General features: G+C 38.7%; 1 non-coding gene across 1 annotated transcript; it reads right to left on the reverse strand.

Moving 5' to 3' along the window:
- Positions 1-16438: 16438 nt before the first annotated feature.
- LOC115857057 (small nucleolar RNA SNORA62/SNORA6 family) lies at positions 16439-16588 on the reverse strand. The gene has a single exon (XR_004041102.1). It is a non-coding gene; the product is annotated as a small nucleolar RNA SNORA62/SNORA6 family (small nucleolar RNA).
- Between the last annotated feature and the right edge of the window lie 9538 nt (positions 16589-26126).

The following is a 26126-nucleotide window of genomic DNA, read 5'->3' on the forward strand; positions in this document are numbered from 1 at the left end:
GATGTAGAGAACAAACGTATGGACCCCAAGGGGGGAAAGCGGTGGGGAGTGGGGCGGGTGATGGTGGTGGGATGAATTGGGAGATTGGGATTAACACATATACACTAATATGTATAAAATAGATAAGTAATAAGAACCTGCTGTATAAGTAATTAAATAAATAAATAAAATTAAAAAGAAAAAATTCCATGTTTTCTGTTCCAACTTGTCACAGGACATTTTTAAAGTTAGTTTTTTGGGTGTTGGGTTGACTCAGTCTGTCTTAGCACCACACTGCAACTGGCATAAATCAGGTGAGCATAACCTTCACAGAATTATGCCCACAGTTTGAGATGTTCTACTTTCTACCAATGCACCAGACATAGGATGCATTTCATAAACGATTATTGAATGAATGAGTTGAGTCAAACTGAAAGAGTAAAAGTATGGGAGAGGTATTCTATTGTGGGATTGCCAAATCAGGAAGAGGAAGTCATGGTAAGCATATGGAACATAATCCAGAGGGAAAGGTGAAGTTATATATTGAGATTAAGTTTTTAATCAGATCCAAGATATTATTTGGTGGTACCATGCAGGCATGAAATATGGCTGTAACTTGGATCACTTTTTCCATGTGCTATTAAGTGTATACTGCAGATGCCAGCATGGTACCAACTCTGGCTGGACCCTATGATCATCATCTCTCAGATTGGGTCAGGCCATGTTCAGGAAGTTAAAAAGAAGAGAAACCTAGTGACTACTATAATGTGCAGATTACAGAGACACATCCGACCAGGATACGTAACAATTATTGCCAACTGAATGGGAATTTTTAAGAAATCCACCATTTGTATAAATGGCCAAGGAACATGGGCTTTCTCCTTATATATATATTGGGCACTAAACTTCTACCAAGACTGGCAAATTAAGGGCATGTGTTTAAAATTTCTTACGTGAAAAATGAAGATAATGCGCTATCTCTATAGAGTTGTGATAGTTAAATAAAATACACTTAGAAACATGCCTGACAAGAAGGAAGTAGTACATATATAATTTGAATGAGTTAATAAAGCACAGGTATCTTCAAAAGAACATGATAGGGATGCATTAAAAATGTATTTTCCTCTCTCCCTTTTCCTTTTCAAATTATCACCTGTTCTAGTTGCTATGGCTACTTTGTAAAACTAAGGGGCATAAAGCAACCATTTATCATACTCATAGATAAGTGTTTCACAGACTAGGATAGGTCACAGCTGGATAGGTTGTTTCTACTAAACAACCAGAATCTCAAAGTCTAGGGCTGGAATCCTCTAAAGGCTTCATCACATATCTAGCTGATATGATATCTATATCACATATGATATCCAGGACTGTATAATGCCTATATCACATATGATACCTAGTACTATATAACAGTACTGACTGTGGCTGAGACTTTAGATGAAACCATCAAAACAATCAGCCAGAACATCTACACATCGACTCTTCATGTGTCCTGGGCTTCCTCAGAGTATGGTGGTTGGGTTCCATGGTCAAGCACCCCGAGAGAAAGATAGGTTGAAGCTGTACTCTGCTGGTGAGAGCAGTCTGTTCTCACTCAGATTCAAGAGAAAAGGAAATTGTCTCAGGCTCTTCAAAGGGAATGTCAAGGCTCTATAAGAATATGCAGAACTGTAAATATTGCCATGGCCATTTTTGGAAAACATCATCTACCATGCCCTCTGACATCTACACCCCCATTGAGTGTCATCCATCTGATTTATTATAAAAAGGATTTTTAGGAAAAGAACTTTTTTATTGAAGAATAGTTGATTTACAATATTATGTTAGTTTCAGGTATACATACAAAATATTCAGTATAGTTCTCTGTGCTATACAGTAGGTCCTTGTTAGTTATCTATTTTATATATAGTAATGTGTATATGTTAAATCCCAAACTCCTAATTTATCAGGAACTTTTTTTGCATTAACCTCATGTTGACATTCCAGCACATCTAAATCTTGACAAAATTATGTTCTGAAATTCTAAAGAGAGTTTGGCTTAGGAATATGTCTTTATTGCTTTCCATTTCAATGTCATATACATGTCCAACCTTAAAAACTAAAAGCATAGAGTTTTATTAAGCAAGCACAATAAATCCTCAATGAATCAGTAATGTTTTCACATGATATGCATTTTCTCATGCTCCCATTGTTTGGATATTCACAGCTATATATTTCTTTTTAATTTAAACATAACATTTAAGGAAAATTTATAACTGGACCTTTCTTTGGTTCAATTCCCTCATCTGTCAGATGGGAAAGAATGGGGTACATAAACAGTTCACAAAGTACACTTATTGGCATTATAATTTTGACAACATTGAAAGGGTACTATAATCAAGCAGTTTAAACAGAGTGGGACGTGATATTTGTTGTAAGATTTCTCAGAGCCTTTAGTATTTTCCTCAAACCCTTTTTTGACCATGGACTTTATTTTGCAAGATCACCTTAAAGGGCCAGAGGTCCCTGGACTATACTATGAGGAATGCCGAGATGGGCCAATACTTCTTAATTTGTGTTTCCAGGGAACACAGTGTAACAGAGACAAGTAGTCTTTTCCCAAAAAAACAGAGGACAAACAAAGAATATGTTACATGTCAGTCTCCTTATTTATTTCTAGCCATTTTGGCATCTATTACATCTTCCTCTTCTAAGATATATTTTGAGAAGTCATCTTCCCAGTCTTGCTTTTTAGTAGTAACAATTTACCATTTATTAAGCTCATATCATGGGTTAGTCCCAGGTCAAATACTTTGCATGAATGGCTTCATTTAATTCTCTAAATGACCCTAAAAAGTCAAACTGTTACTATACCTATTTTCCAAATGATCAAACTGAGGCTCAAAATTTAAACAAACTCATCCAAAGTCATAGGTAAGGAGCAGAGGCAGGTTTTAAAACAAGGTCTTGAGAAGTCCAGTGAACTATATTAATACCCAGCAGTCTGGCATTTTTACTTCATAGCCATCTCTATAAAAATAATGCGTGAGACTTCACACCCACAGATTACTCATTAATTAATTAATGAGTGATTAATCTCATGTTCCAGCTCATCCTGCACACCAATTCCTGACCCATTTTCCACCTTCTTATTGTGGGCCTTAAAACTGGATGATGATGAAACTGATGATGTTTGTGCTGCTGCTGCTGATGATGATAATGTTGAGAGTTTATTTATTCTTTTATTGTTATTTATTTGTTCATATTATTTTATCATTGGCTATAGAACCTGACTTTTGACATTTTTTTCTAGCTTCAGTTATGGCTTTCTTCCTCATCTAAAATTCAAACTCATTCTCTTGTTCTGTGACTTTTGGCAGTTCTGGGATAATACCTCATATGATCCATCACAGCCCCAGGATATTTCCTCTCAGTGTTGGTTCTATACTGTGGTGTCATTGGTGTTCAGATACAACTTAGCATATGTGCACTGTTTTGGTTCAAGTCCCCACGGGGTGACTGCAGGGTGGTTCCACAAATAGTACCATGGCATCAAGGTACACTTCCTTGAAAACAAGGTTGAGTGTTGGTGCCAAGTGATGGACTTAACAAGTATTTATTGAGACCTCCTATGGGGTGAATGCTGTTCTGGGGGTACATTGGTGAGCAAGAACAGGACCAGTCTCTGCCCTCATGAAATTGGCCATCCAGTGGGGGAGACAGATACTAGTGCCATATTCATGCAAGTGGATTTATAAAAAGAAACTGAGGTATGTTATCTGAAGTAAAGGAACAGGGGTCCAGGAGCCAGTAAACCAAACAAACCTAATTTTCCTTAGCGAGTCACAGAAATTGCATTTGAGAGAGTGATCCTGTAGTTGATATCTGAGGGACAAGTAGGGTAAATGAGGTGGAAGTGTGAGATATCCCAAAAGAGGGAGGAGGCAGCGTGTGCAAGGACCCAGGGGGCAATGAAGCATGGACTTTGAGGTCTGACCTGTACCTCCTTTTGCATTTAGAGCCTTGTAGGCTAAGAAAAGGATTTAATTGTCAGAGCAGTGAGATGCCACTGAAATTCCCAAGCAGGAAACTGAAATTAACTTATTTGCATTTTTCCAAAATCACATTGACTGCAACCACAAGAGAGAATGGGGCGGGGTGGGGGTGGGGCATCCCGGCTGTATTTAGGGAGACCAGTGAGGAGACTGTAGTCCAACAGGTTGTTGACAGCTGATCTCTAAGGGCTTATTCTGCTCTTAAATTAGATGATTTTATGTTTATCCAGCAGAAATTATAGACATTATTGGCCTACATTTATTTGAAACAAATACTAAATTTTATTGAATTTTTACACTATTCTTTAAGCGATATATCTTATTTTAAATTGGACTGCCTACACTGTCAGATTGTCTCTACAGGTAGGGGACACTTCATTGATTATGAGTGTTAAAAAAGCAGCCTAGGGGCTTTCCCTGGTGGCACAGTGGTTGAGAGTCCTCCTGCCGATGCAGGGGACACGGGTTTGTGCCCCAGTCCGGGAAGATCCCACATGCCGCGGAGTGGCTAGGCCCGTGAGCCATGGCCGCTGGGCCTGCATGTCCGGAGCCTGTGCTCCTCAACGGGAGAAGCCACAACAGTGAGAGGCCTGCGTACGTAAAAAAAAAAAAAAAAGCAGCCTAACTAATCAAGTTTTTAAAATGTCAAACTATCTGTTGTGTGTGTGTGTGTGTGTGTGTGTGTGTGTGTGTGTGTGTTCTAGTTAATGAAAAGAAATGTCCTTAAGGAGAGATATACATTTTTGGAGCCAGTGTCATCTACTCCTGCACTGAATAACTATTTATTGAAAGTATTTATTGAGCCCTTAGTATATGCTCAAAACTGTTCTATCCCCTATGATGAAGTAGAATGAAACAAACCAGAACTCTCTCTCTCTGCCTCCTTAATTCTATTTGAAAAAATGCAGGGTTTCTGACTTTTGATTGCAGCCCCACAGCTGTGTGTCTTGAACTAGTCACCTTTCTGACATTGATTTCCCTTCCCTCTAATTCAAGTAGAAAAATATTGAAGGATTTTAAGAATAATATCTAAGGATTTTCTAAGGATTGAGATAATATATTTCAATCACCTAACACAGTATCTGGCACATATTTTCAAGATCAACCTAAGTTTCCCAAATTAAGATCTACCCATAACTGCTTTTGACACTCATGTTCGTGTTTGGCAATAATTTTAATGACCTTACCAAAACACTATACCTACCAGTTTGGGATGTTTTATGACTTTAAAAAGTCCCATAGCTGGGAAAATTTCAACTTATGATTCCAAGTTATGATGCAAAATGCCTTAAATTACACCAATATTGGGCACTTTCCCTCTTTGTAATCTTAAAGACTATAATCTAAAGTATATGCGTATGAATACATATGCAAACATACAGACAAATGTGTATATATATATATATATATATATATATACACACACACACACACACACACACACACACACACACATCAGGGTGGGGGACACCTTTGATATATGCAGTGGTTTACATTTTGAATGTATTATCAAAGTACTGAAATAATTTCTGAAGTTTTGAAACAGTGGTGCTGCTGGCAGCTTAATTCCCCTTTATCTACTACTTCTGTCCCAGGTTGTGAAAACAACAGTATTGTTCATGGGTAATTTCTCACTCTTTCCTGCTGCTAACAAAATGGATACTTTCTTTAAGATAGGAAACACACAGTCTGGCATTGCTCACTTCAATTGGCCATGGGTTCCACATGATCAAAGTCACAGCCTGTGGACAAACAGCTCCCATCTCTTTGAAAAAAGACTCAGTAGTCTCTAATTCACAGGCTTATATCTACTGAGGTTTCAATACATTTAATTTCACTAGAGTAGGGGTAGCAAATACAGTATATGCCCAAATATAAGTCGACCTTCTGTTTTCCCACAGTGCAAATCCAAAAAGATGTCAAACATCAACCTAAGTTATTGAATTATTAATTAGGTTAAGATTACTTTATCATTCAAATGAAACCTCAAACTCTCCACATCCTTCTTCAAGGTCAGTGTCTGTGTGTCATTTAACATGGATCTTTACAGCACATAATTTTCATTTCCATCAGTCATCTAAATGTCAGAGATTTTGAGCTCCTGTAGGATGATGTCACTTGCTCCCAGTAACCACTCCTATAGTATGCTCTTGTGTTGCTTGTGCTTTTCTATTCTTCCTGTTAGCAAGAATTTCTGACCTCCATAAAGTAACTACTTACTCTATTTCTTTTTTAAAAGTCATCTTTAAGAGGCTTGTTTACAATAGCACGTAAGCTTGTAATTGTGAGGAAAGAGCTCCAGAAATAACTGCGAAATTGTGTTAAATTCCCTTGCCTTTTTTTCTAATTTTTAACTGATTCTGCCAGTGACCTCTTTAAGCAATCCAAACTAGTATTGACTGAGATCCTTTCTGGCTAGTGTGCAGTATTTTGTTCAAGCTACAGTAATTGAGAAAGTGCTCTATGATGTGAGATGTTTTATTAGGATGCAAATATGAATCCTCCAGTGAGGTGATGGTGATGTTTCTTGAGGGGAAAGAAAACCTTGCCTCATAAGTTAACATTGTTTTCATTGCATAAATGCCAGTACACCCCCTCCCCCTTTGCCTTTGAAGAAGAAAAAAAGTTTTTGATGTTTCATGCCATTCTTTTCCTTTGAGGTTGGCCTTTATCTTTCTCAACACTCTTCTATAGACAGCTCATTTTGTAAGCCACTCTTAAGACTTACTCTACTGTGTATATTTATCTGTTTAGCATTTACTCTATGGTAAGCACTGGGATAAATGTTTTTCATTTATTTTTCAAATCTTACTATGTAGGTGCTCACAACAAACTATGAAGCAGGTATTTCTGTTCTCTCCATTTTGCAGAAGAGAAAAACTGAGGCTTAGAAAAATTAAGAAACTTGCCAAATATCACACCTAATCAGTGGCAGAGTTGAGCCTCAAATTCAAAATTTTGTGCTTGTATTTAATATAGTATACATAGGCAGTCCTATCACATGTCTACAGAAGAAGTAGTTTTAAACATCGCTAGGAAAGAGAAAGATTGTTTAGGAAAGATAGTTAGGAAAGGTATAATTTAATGACCCCTCGTTTCTGTATTTCAAAAATCAAAGGATGACCCTGCAATTTCACTCCTAGGTATTTAAATAAGAGAAGTACAAACATACATTGACACAAAAACTTATACATAAATGCTCATAACAGCTTCATTCATAATAGCCTCAAACTGGAAATCACCCAAATATCTGCAAATATCCACTAGTGGGTGAATTATTTAGCAAGTTGTGTTATAATTCAATGGAGTACTATTCAGAAATAAAAAGGAGAGAACTACTGAAACATGTAACAGCATAGATGAATCTGAGAAACATATTGAACACAAGAAGCAAAGCACAAGAGTATACAATTAATGATTGATTCCTTTTATATGAAGTTCAAGCATAGGCAAAACTCACCTATAAGAACAGAAACCAGAGCAGTCATTACCTTGGCTAGAGGTTAGGGTTGACTGCAAAGGGGCCCTAAGGGAACTTCTCAGGATATTGGGAATATTCTATATATTTTTTGACATCTTCCTAAATTTTTTTTTTAATTGGGGTATAGTTGCTTAAGAATGCTGTGTTAGTTTCTGCTGCCCAACGAAGTGAATCAGGTATATGTATACATATATCCCCTCCCTCTTGGACCTTGCTTCCAACCCCGTCCCCCATCCCACCTATCTAGGTCACCACAGAGCTCCCTGCACTATACAGAAGCTTCCCACTAGCTGTCTGTTTTACACATGGAAGTGCACATATATCAGTCCCAATCTCCCAGTTCATCCCTCCCCCTGCCCATGTCCACACATCTATTCTCTACATCTGTGTCTCTATTCCATCCCTGCAAATAGGTTCATCTGTACCATTTTTCTAGATTCCACATATATGCATTAATATACAATATTTGTTTTTCTCTTTCTGACTTACTTCACCCTGTATGACAGTCTCTAGGTCCATCCAGACCTCTACAAATGACTCAATTTCGTTCATTTTTATAGCTGAGTAATAGTCCATTGTATATATGTACCACATCTTCTTTGTCCATTCATCTATCAATGGACATTTAAGTTGCTTCCATGTACTCGCTAGTGTAAATAGTGCTGCAATGAATATTGGAGTGCATGTGCCTTTTTGAACTATGGGTTTTCTCTGGGTATATGCCCAGTAGTGGGATTGCTAGGTCATATGGTAGTTCTATTTTTAGTTTTTTAAGGAACCTCCATACTGTTCTCCATAGTGGCTGTATCAATTTACATTCCCACCAGCAGTGCAAGAGGGTTCCCTTTTCTCCACACCCTCTCCAGCATTTATTGTTTGTAGATTTTTTGATAATGGCCATTGTGACTGGTGTGAGGTGATACCTCATTGCAGTTTTGATCTGCATTTCTCTAATAGTGATGCTGAACATCTTTTCATGTGCCTCTTGGCCATCTGTATGTCTTCTTTGGAGAATGTCTATTTAGGTCTTCCACCCATTTTTTGATTGGTTTGTTTGTTTTTTTGATATTGAGCTGCATCAGCTGTTTGTATATTTTAGAGATTAATCCCTTGTCAGTTGCTTCATTTGCAAATATTTTCTCCCATTCTGAGAGTTGTTTTCATCTCATTTATGGTTTCCTTTGCTGTGCAAAAGCTTTTAAGTTTCATTAGGTCCCATTTGTTTATTTTTGCTAACTGTAACATACATTTAAATGAGAAACTTTTATGTAAAATATGTCTCAATAAAGTTGATTAAAAATTAAAGAAGGGGGTTTATGATTAAAACTAGGAACATTTGGTCATTAAAAAATAAAGACTGGCTAATTTGAGGACAAAAGTGTTGAGAATTGGAAGTCAATTAACAAAGGCAATAATGAAGAAATGAGAGGTATTTGACCTTGAAAATAGATGATTCAAGGGAAGAGGTGGACAGCCTTCAAATATTAGTCACAAGGTTATTTGTAAGAGGCAAGAGGTTTGAACAAGCATTAAACATGGCAGGAGTTGGAGATCTTGGTTCACCATGAGGAAACCTTTGTAGCAGTTATATTCGTCCAGTGAAATAGGCTGTCCTATGTGGTGGCAAATTCCAATAGAAGTGCTCAATAGAATTTGGTAAACAATTATAAACAATGATGTTCAGAGATCCTTAAAATGGATGAAAGGGCAAATTAGAAACCTTTAAATAAATATTCCACCTATAAGATGAAAACCAATTTATTTCCAGGTGTCTGAAAGTCCAGTTCAATTTAAAAAGCACATGTGAGCACATCTAATTGAGGGGCAGCTGTCCATGTGCCAACATTTGGAATGGTTCATTAAGTTAAAATGCATGGAAAATTGGCCTTAATTCTAAGAAGGCATTTGGGCCTCCTTATAAATGAAATATGTTTATTTCTTTCTCCCCCCCCTTCTATGAAATGCTTCATTTCATCACATTTTATGAAGTTCCTATTAAAGGATAAGAGATGTGTTCCAAGTCATGGGAATACACATATATATACACAAGAATATCAGTGCTAACTTAATTGTAGGGGAGAGGACCACACATATTACAACTACAGCAAGTATGTACCCTAGGATGTCACACACAAATTGCTCTGGAGGGTCAAAGGCCTGCAAGAACCTAGCTATACATATACTCTGCCCATTGGCTATCTCTACCAAGATATAACAGGGGCCCCTCAAAATCAACATAGTGAACCCCAACTGAATAGCTGCTCCAATCAGCCTTCTCTTCTTGGAGATCTTTAAGGATGGCACTAATCTCTGTGATCTATCGTAGCCCCTCCTTGTCAAAAAATACTTTGATTTGATTTCATACCCTGGCTGGATCAAGTGCTATTTCAGTCTTTCACTTGAAATTCTACACTATGATAGCTCTTATCTGACAGGCTGAGGCCATGATGTGTGGGTTGCGGAAACTTGCAAGAATGTCACTCTCATTATACATTAGAGAACTGGGAAAATGACCACAGGGTGGGTCAAAAATCAATGGTCCCACTGCCTACTGTAAGCCACACTTTGGACAAGACTCCATTTGTTACTCGATCCCCAAATGACCTCACTTTTAAAAGAAGAAGCTATGGGAGAGATTGGTTCAAGATGGCAGAGTAGAAGGACGTGCGCTCACTCCCTCTTGCAAGAGCACCGGAATCACAACTAACTGCTGAACAATCATTGACAGGAAGACACTGGAACTCACCAAAAAAGATACCCCACATCCAAAGACAAAGGAGAAGCCACAATGAGACAGTAGGAGGGGTGCAATCACAATAAAATCAAATCCCATAACTGCTGGGTGAGTGACTCACAAACTGGAGAACACTTATACCACAGAAGTCCACCCACTGGAGTGAAGGTTCTGAGCCCCACATCAGTCTTCCCAACCTGTGGGTCTGGCAACGGGAGGAGGAATTCCTAGGAAATCAGACTTTGAAGGCTAGCAGGATTTGATTGCAGGACTTTCACAGGACTAGGGGAAACAGAGACTCCACTCTTGGAGGGCACACACAAAGTAGTGTGCACATCGGGACCCAGGGGAAGGAGCAGTGACCCCATAGGAGACTGAACCAGACCTACTTGCTAGTGTTGGATGGTCTCCTGCACAGACAGAGGGTGGCTGTGGCTCACCGTGAGGACAAGGACACTGGCAGCAGAAGTTCTGGGAAGTACTCCTTGGCATGAGCCCTCCCAGAGTCTGCCATTAGCCCCATCAAAGAGCTGGGTAGGCTCCAGTGTTGGGTCGCCTCAGACCAAACAACCAACAGGGAGGGAACCCAGCCCCACACATCAGCAGAGAAGTGGATTAAAGTTTTATTGAGCTCTGCCCAGCAGAGCAACACCCAGTTCTACCCACCACCAGTCCCTCCTATCAGGAAACTTTCACAAGTCTCTTGGATAGCCTCATCCACCAGAGGGCAGATAGCGATAGCAGAAGCAAGAAAAACTACAATCCTGCAGCCTCTGAAACAAAAACCACATTCACAGAAAGATAGACAAGATGAAAAGGCAAAGGGCTATGTACAGATGAAGGAATAAGATAAAACCCCAGAAACACAACTAAACGAAGCAAAGATAAGCAACCTTCCAGAAAAAGAATTTGGAATAATGATAGTGAAGATGATCCAGGATCTCGGAAATAGAATGGAGGCAAGGATCCAGAAGATGCAAGAAGTGTTTAACAAAGACCTAGAAGAATTAAAGAACAAACATCTAGAAGAATTAAAGAACAAACAAACAGAGATGAACGATACAATAACTGAAATGAAAAATACACTAGAAAGAATCAATAGCAGAATAACCGAAGCAGAAGAACGGATAAGTGACCTGGAAGACAGAATGGTGGAATTCACTGCTGTGGAACAGAATAAAGAAAAAAGAATGAAAAGAAATGAAGACAGCCTAAGAGACTTCTAGGACAACATTAAATGCAACAACATTCACATTATAGGGATCCCAGTAGGAGAAGACAGAGAGAAATGACCCGACAAAATATTTGAAGAGATTATAGTCTAAAACTTTCCTAACATGGGAAAGGAAATAGCCACCCAAGTCAAGGAAGAGCAGAGAGTCCCAGGCACGATAAACCCAAGGAGAAACACAAGAGGCATATATAATCAAACTGACAAAAATTAAAGACAAAGAAAAATTATTGAAAGCAACAAGGGGAAAACAACAAATAATATACAAGGGAACTCCCATAAGGTTAACAGCTGATTCCTCAGCAGAAACTCTACAAGCCAGGAGGGAGTGACATGATATACTTAAAGTGATGAACGGGAAGAACCTACAACCAAGATTACTCTACCTGTCAATGATCTCATTCAGAATTGATGGATAAATCAAAAGCTTTACAGACAAGCAAAAGCTAAGAGAATTCAGCACCACCAAACCATCTCTACAACAAATACTAAAGGAACTTCTCTAAGTGGGAAACACAAGACAAGAAAAGGACCTACAAAAACAAACCCATAACAATTAAGAAAATGGTAATAGGAACATACATATCGATAAGTACCTTAAATGTGAATGGATTAAATGCTTCAAGCAAAAGACACAGTCTTGCTGAATGGATAGAAAAACAAGACCCATATATATGCTGTCTACAAGAGACCCACTTCAGTCCTAGGGATGCATACAGACTGAAAGTGAAGGTATGGAAAAAGATATTCCATGCAAATGGAAATCAAAAGAAAGCTGGAGTAGCAATACTCATATTAGATAAAATAGACTTTAAAATACAGAATGTTACAAGAGACAAGGAAGAACACTACTTAATGATCAAGGGGTGAAACCAAGAAGAAGATGTAACAATTATAAATATATATGCACCCAACATAGGAGCACCTCAATACATAAGGCAACTGCTAACAACTATAAAAGAGGAAATCGACAGTAACACAATAATAGTTGGGGACTTTAACACCTCACTTACACCAATGGACAGATCATCTAAACAGAAGATTAATAAGGAAACACAGCTTTAAATGGCACAATAGAGCAGATAGATTTAACTGATATTTATAGGATATTCCATCCAAAAACAGCAGATTACACTTTCTTCTCAAGTGCGCATGGAACATTCTCCAGGATAGATCACATCTTGTGTCACAAATCAACCCTCAGTAGATTTAAGAAAATTGAAATCATATCAAGCGTCTTTTCTGACCACAGCGCTATGAGATTAGAAATCAATTACAGGGAAAAAAATGTAAAAAACACAAACACATGGAGGCTAAACAATACGTTACTAAATAACAAAGAGATCACTGAAGAAATCAAAGAGGAAATCAAAAAATACCTAGAGAGAAATGACAATGAATTCAAACATTCAAAAAAAGGGCTTCCCTGGTGGTGCAGTGGTTGAGAGTCCACCTGCCGATGCAGGGGACGCGGGTTCGTGCCCCGGTCCGGGAGGATCCCACATGCTGAGGATCGGCTGGGCCCATGAGCCATGGCCGCTGAGCCTGCATGGAGCCTGTGCTCCGCAACGGGAGAGGCCACAACAGTGAGAGGCCTGCGTACTGCAAAAAAAAAAAAAAAAAATTCAAAAAAAACCCCAACATGGCACATGAGAAGTCCTCACTAAATGATTGTTATTATTTGTATCTAGGAAAAAAAAATAAAAGAAGAAGCTATGATCATTCTTTGGTCATAGGTTTCTTTGGAAAGTCTTTAGACCTAGAACCCGTTGATTGAAGAAATGACCAGGTCTCCAGAAGGAAGTACCCTGTAAGGTGACAAGTATATACTGTAATAATGTCCCCCAAAGAAGCCAATGAGCATTTACTCAAGTGACAGTAGAATGAGGGAAAGGGACTGCCCAGACATTTCAAGGACAGATGAGCAAAGGCTCTAAATTGATAATGATACCCGCTTCCATCCACTTCATGGAAAGAGATTCCTAATTCATCCCCAGTCTTCAGCACCTCCTTCTGTACTGCTTCTTCTAAAATACAAGGCAAACAAAAATGTTTCTCCTTCATCTGTGTTCAATTCTCAAACCACAATATTGAAATTACTGATATGTGAATTTTCATACTGAAAGGCAAGTTCCTCATCCCAGGGAGATCAGTTCATTCTTTCCTCATCCTGAACACCCTTCTTGAATGAATCAAATTGTGAAAAACCTGGCAGTCTCCAGAGAAAGTAGAACTGAAAAAAGGATTTTGAAACAAAAGGCAAGTAAAAATGACTTTAATTCCAACATAATATATTTTAACCAATTTTTACCCAAAATAGCAATATACTACATAGGTTATAGTATATAGTTTTAAATGACAGTGCATGATCCTGCTACCCTTGATATAAGACCGTGGATAAGTAGCTTAAGTTCTCCATGAAATTGTTTCCTCATCTGCTAAAAAAAAAAAGAAGAGGGGGAAGGGTAGACAGACTCAATTACATGAAAGTTCCCTCCCTCCTCCAAAACACACAACTCTATTTCTCTAAGATGTTAAAGGACTTTCTTGTGAAATGTTCAAAACTTTGTGAAGTCTCCAAAGCGGTGTGATTTTAATGAGTTTTCTTGCACATGGTGTACATCTATATACTTTATTCCCTTATACTTACATGGTGCAGTGAATTTTGTATTACTTTTGAATCTCTTCATATTTGAAACAACCTCTGTGTGAAATCTTGGCTTTTTCAAGTTATCTTGCCATGATGATTCAAAGCAAAGTAATTTTCCTGCCAAGATTTCTCTCTTTGTTATCTCATCTTTTCATCAGAGGCTCCATTCAGTCTGTTATAGAACTGGGGCAGTGCTTAGGGTTACCCCCTTGCAAGGAGTATGAAATCATTGGCCATCTTTTCCAACATATTTGCTCACAAAGGCTTGGTATAAAGGTTAAGAATCCATATTGATATTATCACTTGGGTATTCAAAGAAATAATTACAAAAATGCTCTTGGAAGACAGGCAGCATGATTCAGCCTTGGAAAAGCAATTTATTTGTCTTTCTTATTTAAAAAAAAAAAGCAGATTTGGCATGGGTCCATGATTAATTTAACATTTACTCAACATAGCAATGAAAGGGGGCCTCTTTTATTATACACAAGTTATTACAATCAAGTTGAGAAATGATTGCATATTTAAACATGTGATTATATCATAGTTCATATGCTGACTGTATGAATTACTAATTAAGAGAACTCTAATGCTTAGGGCGTAGCAAATACACTCCAGTAATATCTTTTTGTTTCAAATCCTTCAGATGACTTGCTTCCCACTAAATCATAAATCCACAAAATCATTGTACTGGAAGGAAGCACTCCAGCAATTTTCAAAGTGTGCTCTCTGGAACCGTAGGGTTCCCTAAGAATGACTCAAGGGGGCCACAGGAAGGAAAAATAAGGCCAAGTAAGTGAAGTTTCAAGGCGTTTGACCTGCTTCCACTTAAGTAGTTCCTTTTTTTAGAGTTTGAAAGCTAGGTGTGCTACTAAAGGAGCTCTATTTGTTTCATTTAGTTGTCTAAATATAAATTCTTGTGTCACATTCCTTCCACATGATTATCTCATCTCTGCATGAATCATTCAAGTGGTAGGACTCCCTCTACTTTTGAGGCTATCAATTCTATTTTCAGACAGGTCTCAGGAGGTCTTTTCTGATTTGAACAATGATATGTATCCCTACAGTGTATGTTCTGTACTTGAGTGAGTTGTTTGGAGATGTACATTGTGTGTAACAGGTTGTGTTATCTAAGGAAGTTGCTCAGAGATGGAGGTTAGTATGCAGGATGTTTATTAGGGTATGTCCTTGGAATTAACACCTATGGAAGAGTGGGAGAGAATAGGGAAGAGGGAGAAATCAAGGTGGGATGCAGGTACAAAACTCACCTTACAAAGAGCTCTGGAGCTAAGGTGAACAATCTCTTTGATCAAGCAAACTCAGAATCCAATTCTACACGTTCTACCCCAACAGTTGCTATTATTCCATGCTTGAAGTTTTTTTAGGGAATGGTCTTTTGCTTCTCTTATCAGCTTCAGCACATCTAAAGCTGTGCTATGATGCAACTTAACCCTAGTTACAGGTCTAGTGTCAAGGAGGAGATTGAAGAAACATCCTGAAGGACAGTTGTCTTTTGGAGGTGAGGTCTCTGAATTGCCTTCAAGGAAGGGGAATGTGCTATCTTTTAAATAGGGAGAGATGTGTCACTTTTGCAGGCTCAGATGCTTCAGGGAAATGTAGGAAGTCAAGATTTTCAGATTCTTCAACTTAGATGTCTCCATCTGATTTCTTTTTCCAACTAGGGGTCTGACCTGCACATAGCAGATTTGCCTTGTATTTTTTTCAAAGAATTTATATATTTTAGAGCAGTTTTAGTTTCACAGAAAAATTAAGAGGAAGGTACAGAGATTTTCCACATACCTCTTACCCCAAGGCATGCATATTTCCTCCCCATCAACATTTCCCACCAGAGTGGTGCATTTGTTACAACTGATGAAGCTATATTGACACATCATTATCACCCTAAGTCCATTGCTTACATTAGGGTTCATCTTGGTACTGTACATTCTATGGGTTTGGAGAAGTGTACAGTGACATGTATCCCTCATTATAGTATTGTACACAATAATTTCACTGTCTTAAAAATCCTCTGTGCCCTGCCTATTTATCTCTCCTTATCCCTGGCCCCTGGCAACCACTGATCTTTTTACCATCTCCATAGTTTTGCACCAACCAATTAATGAGAGTTCTGTTGCTCCACATCCCTGTCAGCATATAGTATCGACAGTGTTTGTTTTATACTATTGGCCATTCTAATAGATGTGTAGTAGTATCTCTTTGTTTTAATTTTCAATTTCTTAATATATATGATGTGGAGCATTTTTTCATATCTTCTTTGGTGAGGTATCTGTTAAGGGATCTTTGGCCCTTTTTTTTTTTTTTTTTTTACATTTGTAGCAAGTATTACTATGAAACTCCACTCATTGGGCCAGAGACCCTTGTGATGTTAGTGAAAAACTTGCCCCTCATGTAGCACACTACCTACACTTGTGAGTTCATCGGCCAGTGGCCTCAACTCCAAGCTCTAACAATGTGCAGTTTGGCCCATTTTTTAATCAGGTTATTTGTTTTCTTATTGTTGAGTTTTTTGGGTATATTTTGGATAGCAGTCCTTTATCACATGTATTTTCTGCAAAAACATTTTCTCTAATCTGTGTCTTATCTTCTCATTTTCTTGACATTGGCATTTGCAGAGCAGAAAATTTTATTTTAATGAAGTTCAGCTTATCAACTCTTTCAAGGATCATGTATTTAGTATTGTATCTAAAAAAATCAACACCATTCCCAAGGTCATCTAGGTTTTCTCTTCTAGGAGTTTTACCATTTTGTATCTTACATTTAGGTCTGTGATTCATTTTGAGTTAATTTTTATGAAGGGTGTGAGTTCTGTGTCTAAATTCTTTTTTTTTTTTTTGCATGTGGATGTCCAGTTGTTCCAGCACTGTTGAAAGACTGTCTTTGCTTCATTGGGCTGATTTTAAGTAAACCTGCTGAATAAATCCTGGTCCCCTTATGTGTTGCTTAGCTCTGCTGTTTTACTATAGGAGATGAAGACCTATTTGTACGTTGCCAAGGATGCCTTCTGGCTTCCAAACAGACTTTCAGTTACCCATTAATCACTCTCAGCCTTTGCTGTATTTGTTTATAAAGAGAAAGGATCCTACCTTCTTCTATTGTCCTTGTAGTTATTATATCCCCCATTTTAATCAAAGGGCCAACACACTGCAGGAGCTAATGCATTCTTTTCTACCAGTATACAATCCCAATTCACCATTTGTAGAAGTTTAACAATTGGTCCATCACTTTGTGCCAGGTGCTGTGTTCTGCTTACTACCAGTAAGTGCTTATTGCCAAACCGGCAGCTAAGGCTCTACATCCAAAATACCACCTTATCAACTGCTATCTCAGACCACCACTGGCACCAGCTTTGCAGGTTTGCTTCTCTGGGAAGCTGATTTGTGTTCAGGAGTGCTCTTGGCATCAACACCTGTGAAAGGGAGGGGAAGGAAACAGGATTGGGCAGAGGGAGAAGTCAAGCTGAAATGCCAGCCCAATGACAAACTTGACCAATCTTATTAGATTTTCTGTAGTTAAAATGGCCCATCAGAGGGCTTCCCTGGTGGCGCAGTGGTTGAGAGTCCACCTGCCGATGCAGGGGACGCGGGTTCGTGCCCCGGTCCGGGAGGATCCCACATGCCGTGGAGCGGTTGGGCCCGTGAGCCATGGCCGCTGAGCCTGCGTGTGCGGAGCTCCGCAACGGGAGAGGCCACAGCAGTGAGAGGCCCACGTACCACAAAAAAAAAAAAAAAAGAAAGAAAATGGCCCATCAGAGTTGTCCCACATTGGTCTGAAATAGGCTAGCCTTTATAGTCCCACTTCAGTGAGTCTTTGGTTTTGAGCCACCCCAGGACCATGGGCAAAGTAGCTCTCAGTGGACATTATGTTTGTTGCTTCATCTCATTTAGTGCTCACATTAAGAGTAAAAACCAATGCTGGATGGAGCAGAGCAGAAAGGGCTTTGTATGATGTAGCAAAATGACTGGGCATTTTTCTCTTTAAAAGTAGTGGAAAGCCTTTGAAGTATTTCAAACAAGAAAGTAAAATAATTAGGAGTTTATTTGTTTTATAGTGACTGTTTCCTTTCTAAATTTTATTTATTTGTTTGTTTATTTATTTATTTATGGCTACGTTGGGTCTTCGTTGCTGCATGCAGGCTTTCTCTAGTTGCGTCAAGCAGGGGCTACTCTTCGTTGCGGTGCATGGGCTTCTCATTGTAGTGGCTTCTCATTGTGGAGCACAGGCTCTAGGCACACGGGCTTCAGTAGTTGTGGCACATGGGCTCATTAGTTGTGGCTCATGGGCTCTAGAGCGCAGGCTCAGTAGTTGTGCCTCATAGGCTTAGTTGCTCCACGGCATGTGGGATCTTCTCGGACCAGGGATTGAACCCATGTCCCCTGCACTGGCAGGCAAATTCTTAACCACTGCACCACCAGGGAAGTCCCTAGAAGTTTGTTTTGAAAAGATAAGCTAATAGCTCATATCGAAGATGGACTAAGGGAATGAAACACAGGAGGCAAGAAGGATGGATAGAGGTGTTGCAATAACACAGCTGAGAGAAGCTAAAAACCAGAAAAAGAGGACCAGCAGCAGAGACAGGAGGAGACAATCAGAGTGCAAAGTGGTCAGAGCTTGAGAGATACTTAGAGTGACATAATTGGACGCCCTTTAAGTAATTGAATGATTTGTATAAAAGATGAGTAAGAGGGATTTCCAGGATCCTGGATAACACAGATGAGAGGATGTGGGCACCATTCATTAAGATAACCAATAAAGGAAAAGAAACAAATTACAGAGCAAGATGCTTTCTATTGGGGATGTATTGAGTTGAATGTACCAGCTTTTCCTGCAAGTGAGATATTTTGGAAAGAAGTTAATCAGACAGTTGAAGTTATAGAACTGAAATTCAGGAGATAGATCAAAGCTGGGCATATAGATATTGGGAGTCAGCTTAGAATGACAATTGAAATACTAAGGAGAGGCTTGGTTATGTCAATATTTAGGTAGAAGTAGCAGGTCACTTATTCAAAATTGACAAGAAGCTGTTGAAGTCTGGAGTGTAGTTGGCTCACCTTTTGACCTTTCCAGGTTATTACCAGTAGAGAAAAGATACAAGGAGCCATCTGGGGATCAACATTATTTATGTCCCAATAAAGCTCAAAACAACTTCTCCTAAGAAAAGTTGGGTTTTCCTAAAACCCTACCAGTGAATGTATCTTGCAAGCTATATTGCCCATGCTACCATGCTAATGGACTTCAGGTTGTATTTGGTCAATGGATAATACTGGTGGAAGATTGAGGGGGTGGGATGAAAGAAAGAAGCAGAATTTTCTTCCTCCTTCTCTATGCTTGGGGGAATTTTAAGATAATGCTGAGTATCCTCAATGGTCTAGCTCATGAGTAGCCCTTTTTCCATGGAGTGAAGCAGCCCTCTCTCTGATTCTAGCTCGCACCAAATAGGCACAGCTCCTGGGTTCCATTAACACTTTTCTGCTCTTCCATCACTGTGTAACCCACTAAGTCTGTATGTATTAAGCTATATTAAATTTTGAATTACCTAGAGTAGTTTTCTTAACTTGATGTGATACTGACTCATATGTTTGAAAAACGTATCTGCAAACTAAAGACAAAAATGTAAAGGCCTCCTGCCATCCCTCTGTCTCAGACAGTAATCCCCAAATAACAAAGGGGCACATTTTGACTATCTTGCAGCCCTGATCCGTCATACGTCTCAGTAGAAAAGTGAGAAACTGGGAGAAGGCTGTGGAGAGAACAGGTCTATTTCCCACCTGAAGACTAGGGGCTTAAGTTGAGTCAATCATATCTGTGGGCAGAGAAAGAAAGACACAAACTTTCTTTTTTTTTAATTTAATTTTATTTATTTATTTATACAGCAGGTTCTTATTAGTCATTAATTTTATACACATCAGTGTATACATGTCAATCCCAATCACCCATTTCATCACACCACCACCCCCACTACCCTGCGGCTTTCCCCCCTTGGTGTCCACACGTTTGTTCTCTACATCTGTGTCTCATCTTCTGCCCTGCAAATTGGTTCATCTGTACCATTTTTCTAGGTTCCACATACATGTGTTAATATACGATATTTGCTTTTCTCTTTCTGACTTACTTCACTCCGTATGACAGTCCCTAGATCCACCCACGTCTCAACAAATGACCCAATTTCATGCCTTTTTATGGCTGAGTAATATTCCATTGTATATATGTACCACATCTTCTCTATCCATTTGTCTGTCAATAGGCATTTAGGTTGCTTCCATGACCTGGCTATTGTAAATAGTGCTGCAATGAACATTGAGGTGTATGTGTCTTTTTGAATTATGATTTTCTCAGGGTATATGCCCACTAGTGGGATTGCTGGATCATATGGTAATTCTAGTTTTAGTTTTTTAAGGAACCTCCATACTGTTCTCCGTAGTGGCTGTATCAATTTACATTCCCACCAGCAGTGCGAGAGGGTTCCCTTTTCTCCACACCCTCTCCAGCATTTGTTGTTTGTAGATTTTCTGATGATGCCCATTCTAACTGGTGTGAGGTGATACCTCACTGTCATTTTGATTTGCATTTCTCTAATAATTAGTGATGTTGAGCAGCTTTTCGTGTGCTTCTTGCCCATCTGTATGTCTTCTTTGGAGAAATCTCTATTTTAGTCTTTGGCCCATTTTGATTGGGTTGTTTGTTTTTTTAATATTGAGCTGCATGAGCTTTTTATATATTTTGGAGATTCATCCTTTGTCCGCTAATTCGTTTGCAAATATTTTCTCCCATTCTGAGCGTTGTCTTTTCATCTTGTTTATGGTTTCCTTTGCTATGCAAAAGCTTTGAAGTTTCATTAGGTCACATTTGTTTATTTTTGTTTTTATTTCCATTACTCTAGGAGGTGGATCAAAAAAGATCTTGCTGTGATTTATGCCAAAGAGTGTTCTTCCTATGTTTTCCTCTAAGAGTTTCATAGTGCCTGGTCTTACATTTAGGTCTCTAATCAATTTTGAGTTTATTTTGGGGTATGGTGTTAGGGAGTGTTCTAATTTCATTCTTTTACATGTAGCTGTCCAGTTTTCCCAGCACCACGTATGGAAGAGACTATCTTTTCTCCATTGTATATCCTTGCCTTCTTTCTCATAGATTAGTTGACCATAGGTGCGTGGCTTTATCTCTGGGCTTTCTATCTTGTTCCATTGATCTATGTTTCTGTTTCTGTGCCAGTACCATATTGTCTTGATTACTATAGCTTTGTATTATAGTCTGAAGTCAGGTAGTCTGATTCCTCTAACTCCATTTTTTTCCCTCAAGACTGCTTTGACTATTTGGGTTCTTTTGTGTCTCCAGACAAATTTTTTTTTTTTTTTTTTTGCGGTGCGCGGGCCTCTCACTGTTGCGACCTCTCCTGTTGTGGAGCACAGGCTCCGGACGTGCAGGCTCAGTGGCCATGGCTCACGGGCCCAGCCGCTCTGCAGCATGTGGGATCTTCCCGGACCGGGGCACGAACCTGTGTCCCCTGCATCGGCAGGCGGACTCTCAACCACTGCGCCACCAGGGAAGCCCCTGCAGACAAATTTTAAGATTTTTTTGTTCCAGTTCCGTAAAAAATGCCATTGGTAATTTAATAAGTATTGCATTGAATCTGTAGATTGCTTTGGGTAGTATAGTCATTTTCATAGTATTGATTCTTCAATCCAAGAACATGTTATACCTCTCCATCTGCTGCTATCATCTTTAATTTATTTCATGAGTGTCTTATAGTTTTCTGCAAACAGGTCTTTTGGCTCCCTAGGTAGGTTTATTCCTAGGTATTTTATTCTTTTTGTTGCAATGGTGAATGGGATTGTTTCCTTAATTTCTCATTCAGATTTTTCATCATTAGTGTATAGGAATGCAAGAGATTTCTGTGCATTAATTTTGTATCCTGCAACTTTACCAAATTCATTGATTAGCTCTAGTAGTTTTCTAGTGGCATCTTTAGGATTCTCTATGTATAGTATCATGTCATCTGCAAACAGTGACAGTTTTACTTCTTCTTTTCCAAACTGAATTCCTTTTATTTCTTTTTATTCTCTGATTGCCGTGGCTAGGAATTCCAAAACTATGTTGAATAAGAGTAGTGAGAGTGGACATCCTTGTCTTGTTCTTGATCTTAGAGGAAATGCTTTCAGTTTTTCACCATGGAGAATGATGTTTGCTTGGGTTTGTCATATACGGCCTTTATTATGTTGAGGTGGGTTCCCTCTATGCCCACTTTCTGGAGATTTTTTATCATAAATTGGTGTTGAATTTTGTCAAAAGCTTTTTCTGCATCAATTGAGATGATCATATGTTTTTTTTCCTTCAATTTGTTAATATGGTGTATCACATTGATAGATTTGCATAAATTGAAGAATCCTTGCATCCTTGGGATACATCCTACTTGATCATGGTGTATGAGCCTTTTAATGTGTTGTTGGATTCTGTTTGCTAGTATATTGTTGAGGATTTTTGCATCTATATTCATCAGTGATATTTGTCTGTAATTTTCTTTTTTTGTAATATCTTTGTCTGGTTTTGGTATCAGGGTGATGGTGGCCTCATAGAATGAGTTTGGGATGTTCCTTCCTCTGCAATTTTTTGGAAGAGTTTGAGAAGGATGGGTGTTAGCTCTTCTCTAAATGTTTGATAGAATTCACCTGTGAAGCCATCTGCTCCTGGACTTCTGTTTGTTGGAAGATTTTTTTTTTTTTTTTCCTGTACATGGGCCTCTCACTGTTGTGGCCTCTCCCGTTGTGGAGCACAGGCTCCGGACGCGCAGGCTCAGCAGCCATGGCTCACGGGCCAAGCCGCTCTATGGCATGTGGGATCTTCCCAGACTAGGGCATGAACCTATGTCCCCTGCATTGGCAGGCGGACTCTCAACCACTGCGCCACCAGGGAATCCCCTGTTGGAAGATTTTTAATCACAGTTTCAATTTCATGATTGTTCTGTTCATATTTTCTGTTTCTTCCTGGTTCAATCTTGGAAGGTTATACCTTTGTAAGAATTTGTCCATTTCTTCCAGGTTGTCCATTTTATTGGCATAGAGTTGCTTGTAGTAGTCTCTTAGGATGCTTTGTATTTCTGTGGTGTCTGTTGTAACTTCTCCTTTTTCGTTTCTAATTTTATTGATTTGAGTCCTCTCCCTCTTTTTCTTGATGAGTCTGGCTAATGGTTTATCAATTTTGTTTATCTTCTCAAAGAACCAGCTTTTAGTTTTATTAATCTTTGCTATTGTTTTCTTTGTTTCTGTTTCATTTATTTCTGCTCTGATCTTTATGATTTCTTTCCTTCTGCTAACTTTGGGTTTTGTTTGTTCTTCTTTCCCTAGTTCCTTTAGGTGTAAGTTTAGATTGTTCATTTGAGATTTTTCTTGTTTCTTGAGGTATTCTTATATAGCTATAAACTTCCCTCTTGGAACTGCTTTTGCTACATCCCATAGGTTATGGATTGTCGTGTTTTCATTGTCATTTCTCTCTAGGTATTTTTTTGATTTCCTCTTTGATTTCTTCAGTGATCTCTTTGTTATTTAGTAACGTATTGTTTAGCCTCCATGTGTTTGTGTTTTTTACATTTTTTTCCCTGTAATTGATTTCTAATCTCATAGCACTGTGGTCAGAAAAGATGCTTGATATGATTTCAATTTTCTTAAATCTACTGAGGGTTGATTTGTGACCTAAGATGTGATCTATCCTGGAGAATATTCCATGCACACTTGAGAAGAAAGTGTAATCTGCTGTTTTTGGATGGAATGTCCTATAAATATCAATTAAATCTATCTGGTCTGTTGTGTCATTTAAACCTTCTGTTTCCTTATTTATTTTCTGTTTAGATGATCTGTCCGTTGGTGTAAGTGAGGTGTTAAAGTCCCCAACTATTATTGTGTTACTGTCAATTTCCCCTTTTATAGCTGTTAACAGTTGCCTTATGTATTGAGGTGCTCCTATGTTGGGTGCATATATATTTATAATTGTTATATCTTCTTCTTGGTTTCACCCCTTGATCATTAAGTAGTGTTCTTCCTTGTCTCTTGTAACATTCTGTATTTTAAAGTCTATTTTATCTGATATGAGTATTGCTACTCCAGCTTTCTTTTGATTTCCATTTGCATGGAATATCTTTTTCCATTCCCTCACTGTTTGCGTCCCTAGGTCTGAAGTGGGTCTCTTGTAGACAGCATATATATGAGTTTTGTTTTAGTATCCATTCAGCCAGTCTGTGTCTTTTGGTTGGAACATTAAATCCATTTACATTTAAGGTACTTATCTATGTGTATGTTCCTATTACCATTTTCTTAATTGTTTTGGGTTTGTTATTTTAGGTCTTTTCCTTCTCTTGTGTTTCCTGCCTGGAGAAGTTCCTTTAGCATTTGTTGTAAAGCTGTTTTGGTGGTGCTGAATTCTCTTAGCTTTTGCTTGTCTGTAAAGCTTTTGATTTCTCCATCGAAGCTGAATGAGATCCTTACCGGGTAGAGTAATCTTGGTTGTAGGTTCTTCCCTTTTATCACTTTAAGTATATCCTGCCACTCCCTTCTGGCTTGTAGAGTTTCTGCTGAGAAATAAGCTGTTAACCTTATGGGAGTTCCCTTGTATGTTATTTGTCGTTTCTCCCTTGCTGCTTTCAATAATTTTTCTTTGTCTTTAATTTTTGCCAATTTGATTACTGTGTGTCTCGGCGTGTTTCTCCTTGGGTTTATCCTGCCTGGGACTCACTGCACTTCCTGTACTTGGGTGGCCATTTCCTTTCCCATGTTAGGGAAGTTTTCGACTATAATCTCTTCAAATATCTTCTCGGGTACTTTCTCTCTCTCTTCTCCTTCTGGGACCCCTATAATGCAAATGTTGTTGCGTTTAATATTGTCCCAGAGGTCCCTTAGGCTGTCTTCATTTCTTTTCATTCTTTTTTCTTTATTCTGTTCCACAGCAGTGAATTCCATCAATCTGTCTTCCAGGTCACTTATCTGTTCTTTTGCCTCAGTTATTCTGCTATTCATTCCTTCTAGTGTATTTTTCATTTCAGTTATTGTATTGTTCATCTCTGTTTGTTTGTTCTTTAATTCTTCTAGGTCTGTGTTAAACACTTCTTGCATCTTTTCGATTTTTGCCTCCATTTTTTTTCGAGGTCCTGGATCATCTTCACTATCATTATTCTGAAATCTTTTTCTGGAAGGTTGCCCATCTCCACTTCATTTAGTTGTTTTTCTGGGGTTTTATATTGTTCCTTCACCTGGTACATAGCCCTTTGCCTTTTCATTTTGTCTATCTTTCTGTGAATGTGGTTTTTGTTCCACAGGCTGCAGGATTGTAGTTCTTCTTGCTTCTTCTGTCTGCCCTCTGGTGGTCCACAAAATTTTTATAGGCCGAGAAATTACCCTCTGGTAAACAAAATCCAGTGTCTCAGCCATCTCACCAATCAGATAAGGCAACCCCAATGTAAGTAGATTAGTGTGGTGGACTGAATCATAGGGAAAGGGGAGCACTTGTATGCTCACTCTCACCACACCATCTTTGAAGCAATAGAGGGGCTAACACCTTCCCTCTATTGAAAGGTGTGGTCTGGAAAATTAATTCCTTCCTGCAAGTAACCAGGGAGCCAGGAAAACTGGTGTGGTTGAGTCCAAAGAAAAAGTAAACTTCAATAAGAGGGAAAGATCAATAAGATTAAATGTTCCAGAAACCTCAAATTAAGATAGCAATTGAAAATTAGTTATTAGATTCACCAACTAGGAGGGCTTTGATGAGTTTTAATGAGCAGCTTCAGCGATATAATGGAGGCATTGACCAGACTTCAGTGACTTGGGGATTGAGTAGTGAGGAAGTGATGCCAATGTGACTGGACAGTTCTTTCAAGAAGTTTAACAGGGAGGGTATACAAGGGTGAAAAAACGAATGGAAAGACGAATAGTTTTTTTTTTTTTTAATTAAAAGTACTTGTATGTGTTTATATGCTGATAAGAAAGAGCCCACAAAGAGAAAAAGACTGAAAATAGAGG

The sequence above is a fragment of the Globicephala melas genome, chromosome 19 (genome assembly GCF_963455315.2).
Source record: "Globicephala melas chromosome 19, mGloMel1.2, whole genome shotgun sequence".
Classification (NCBI taxonomy): domain Eukaryota; kingdom Metazoa; phylum Chordata; class Mammalia; order Artiodactyla; family Delphinidae; genus Globicephala; species Globicephala melas.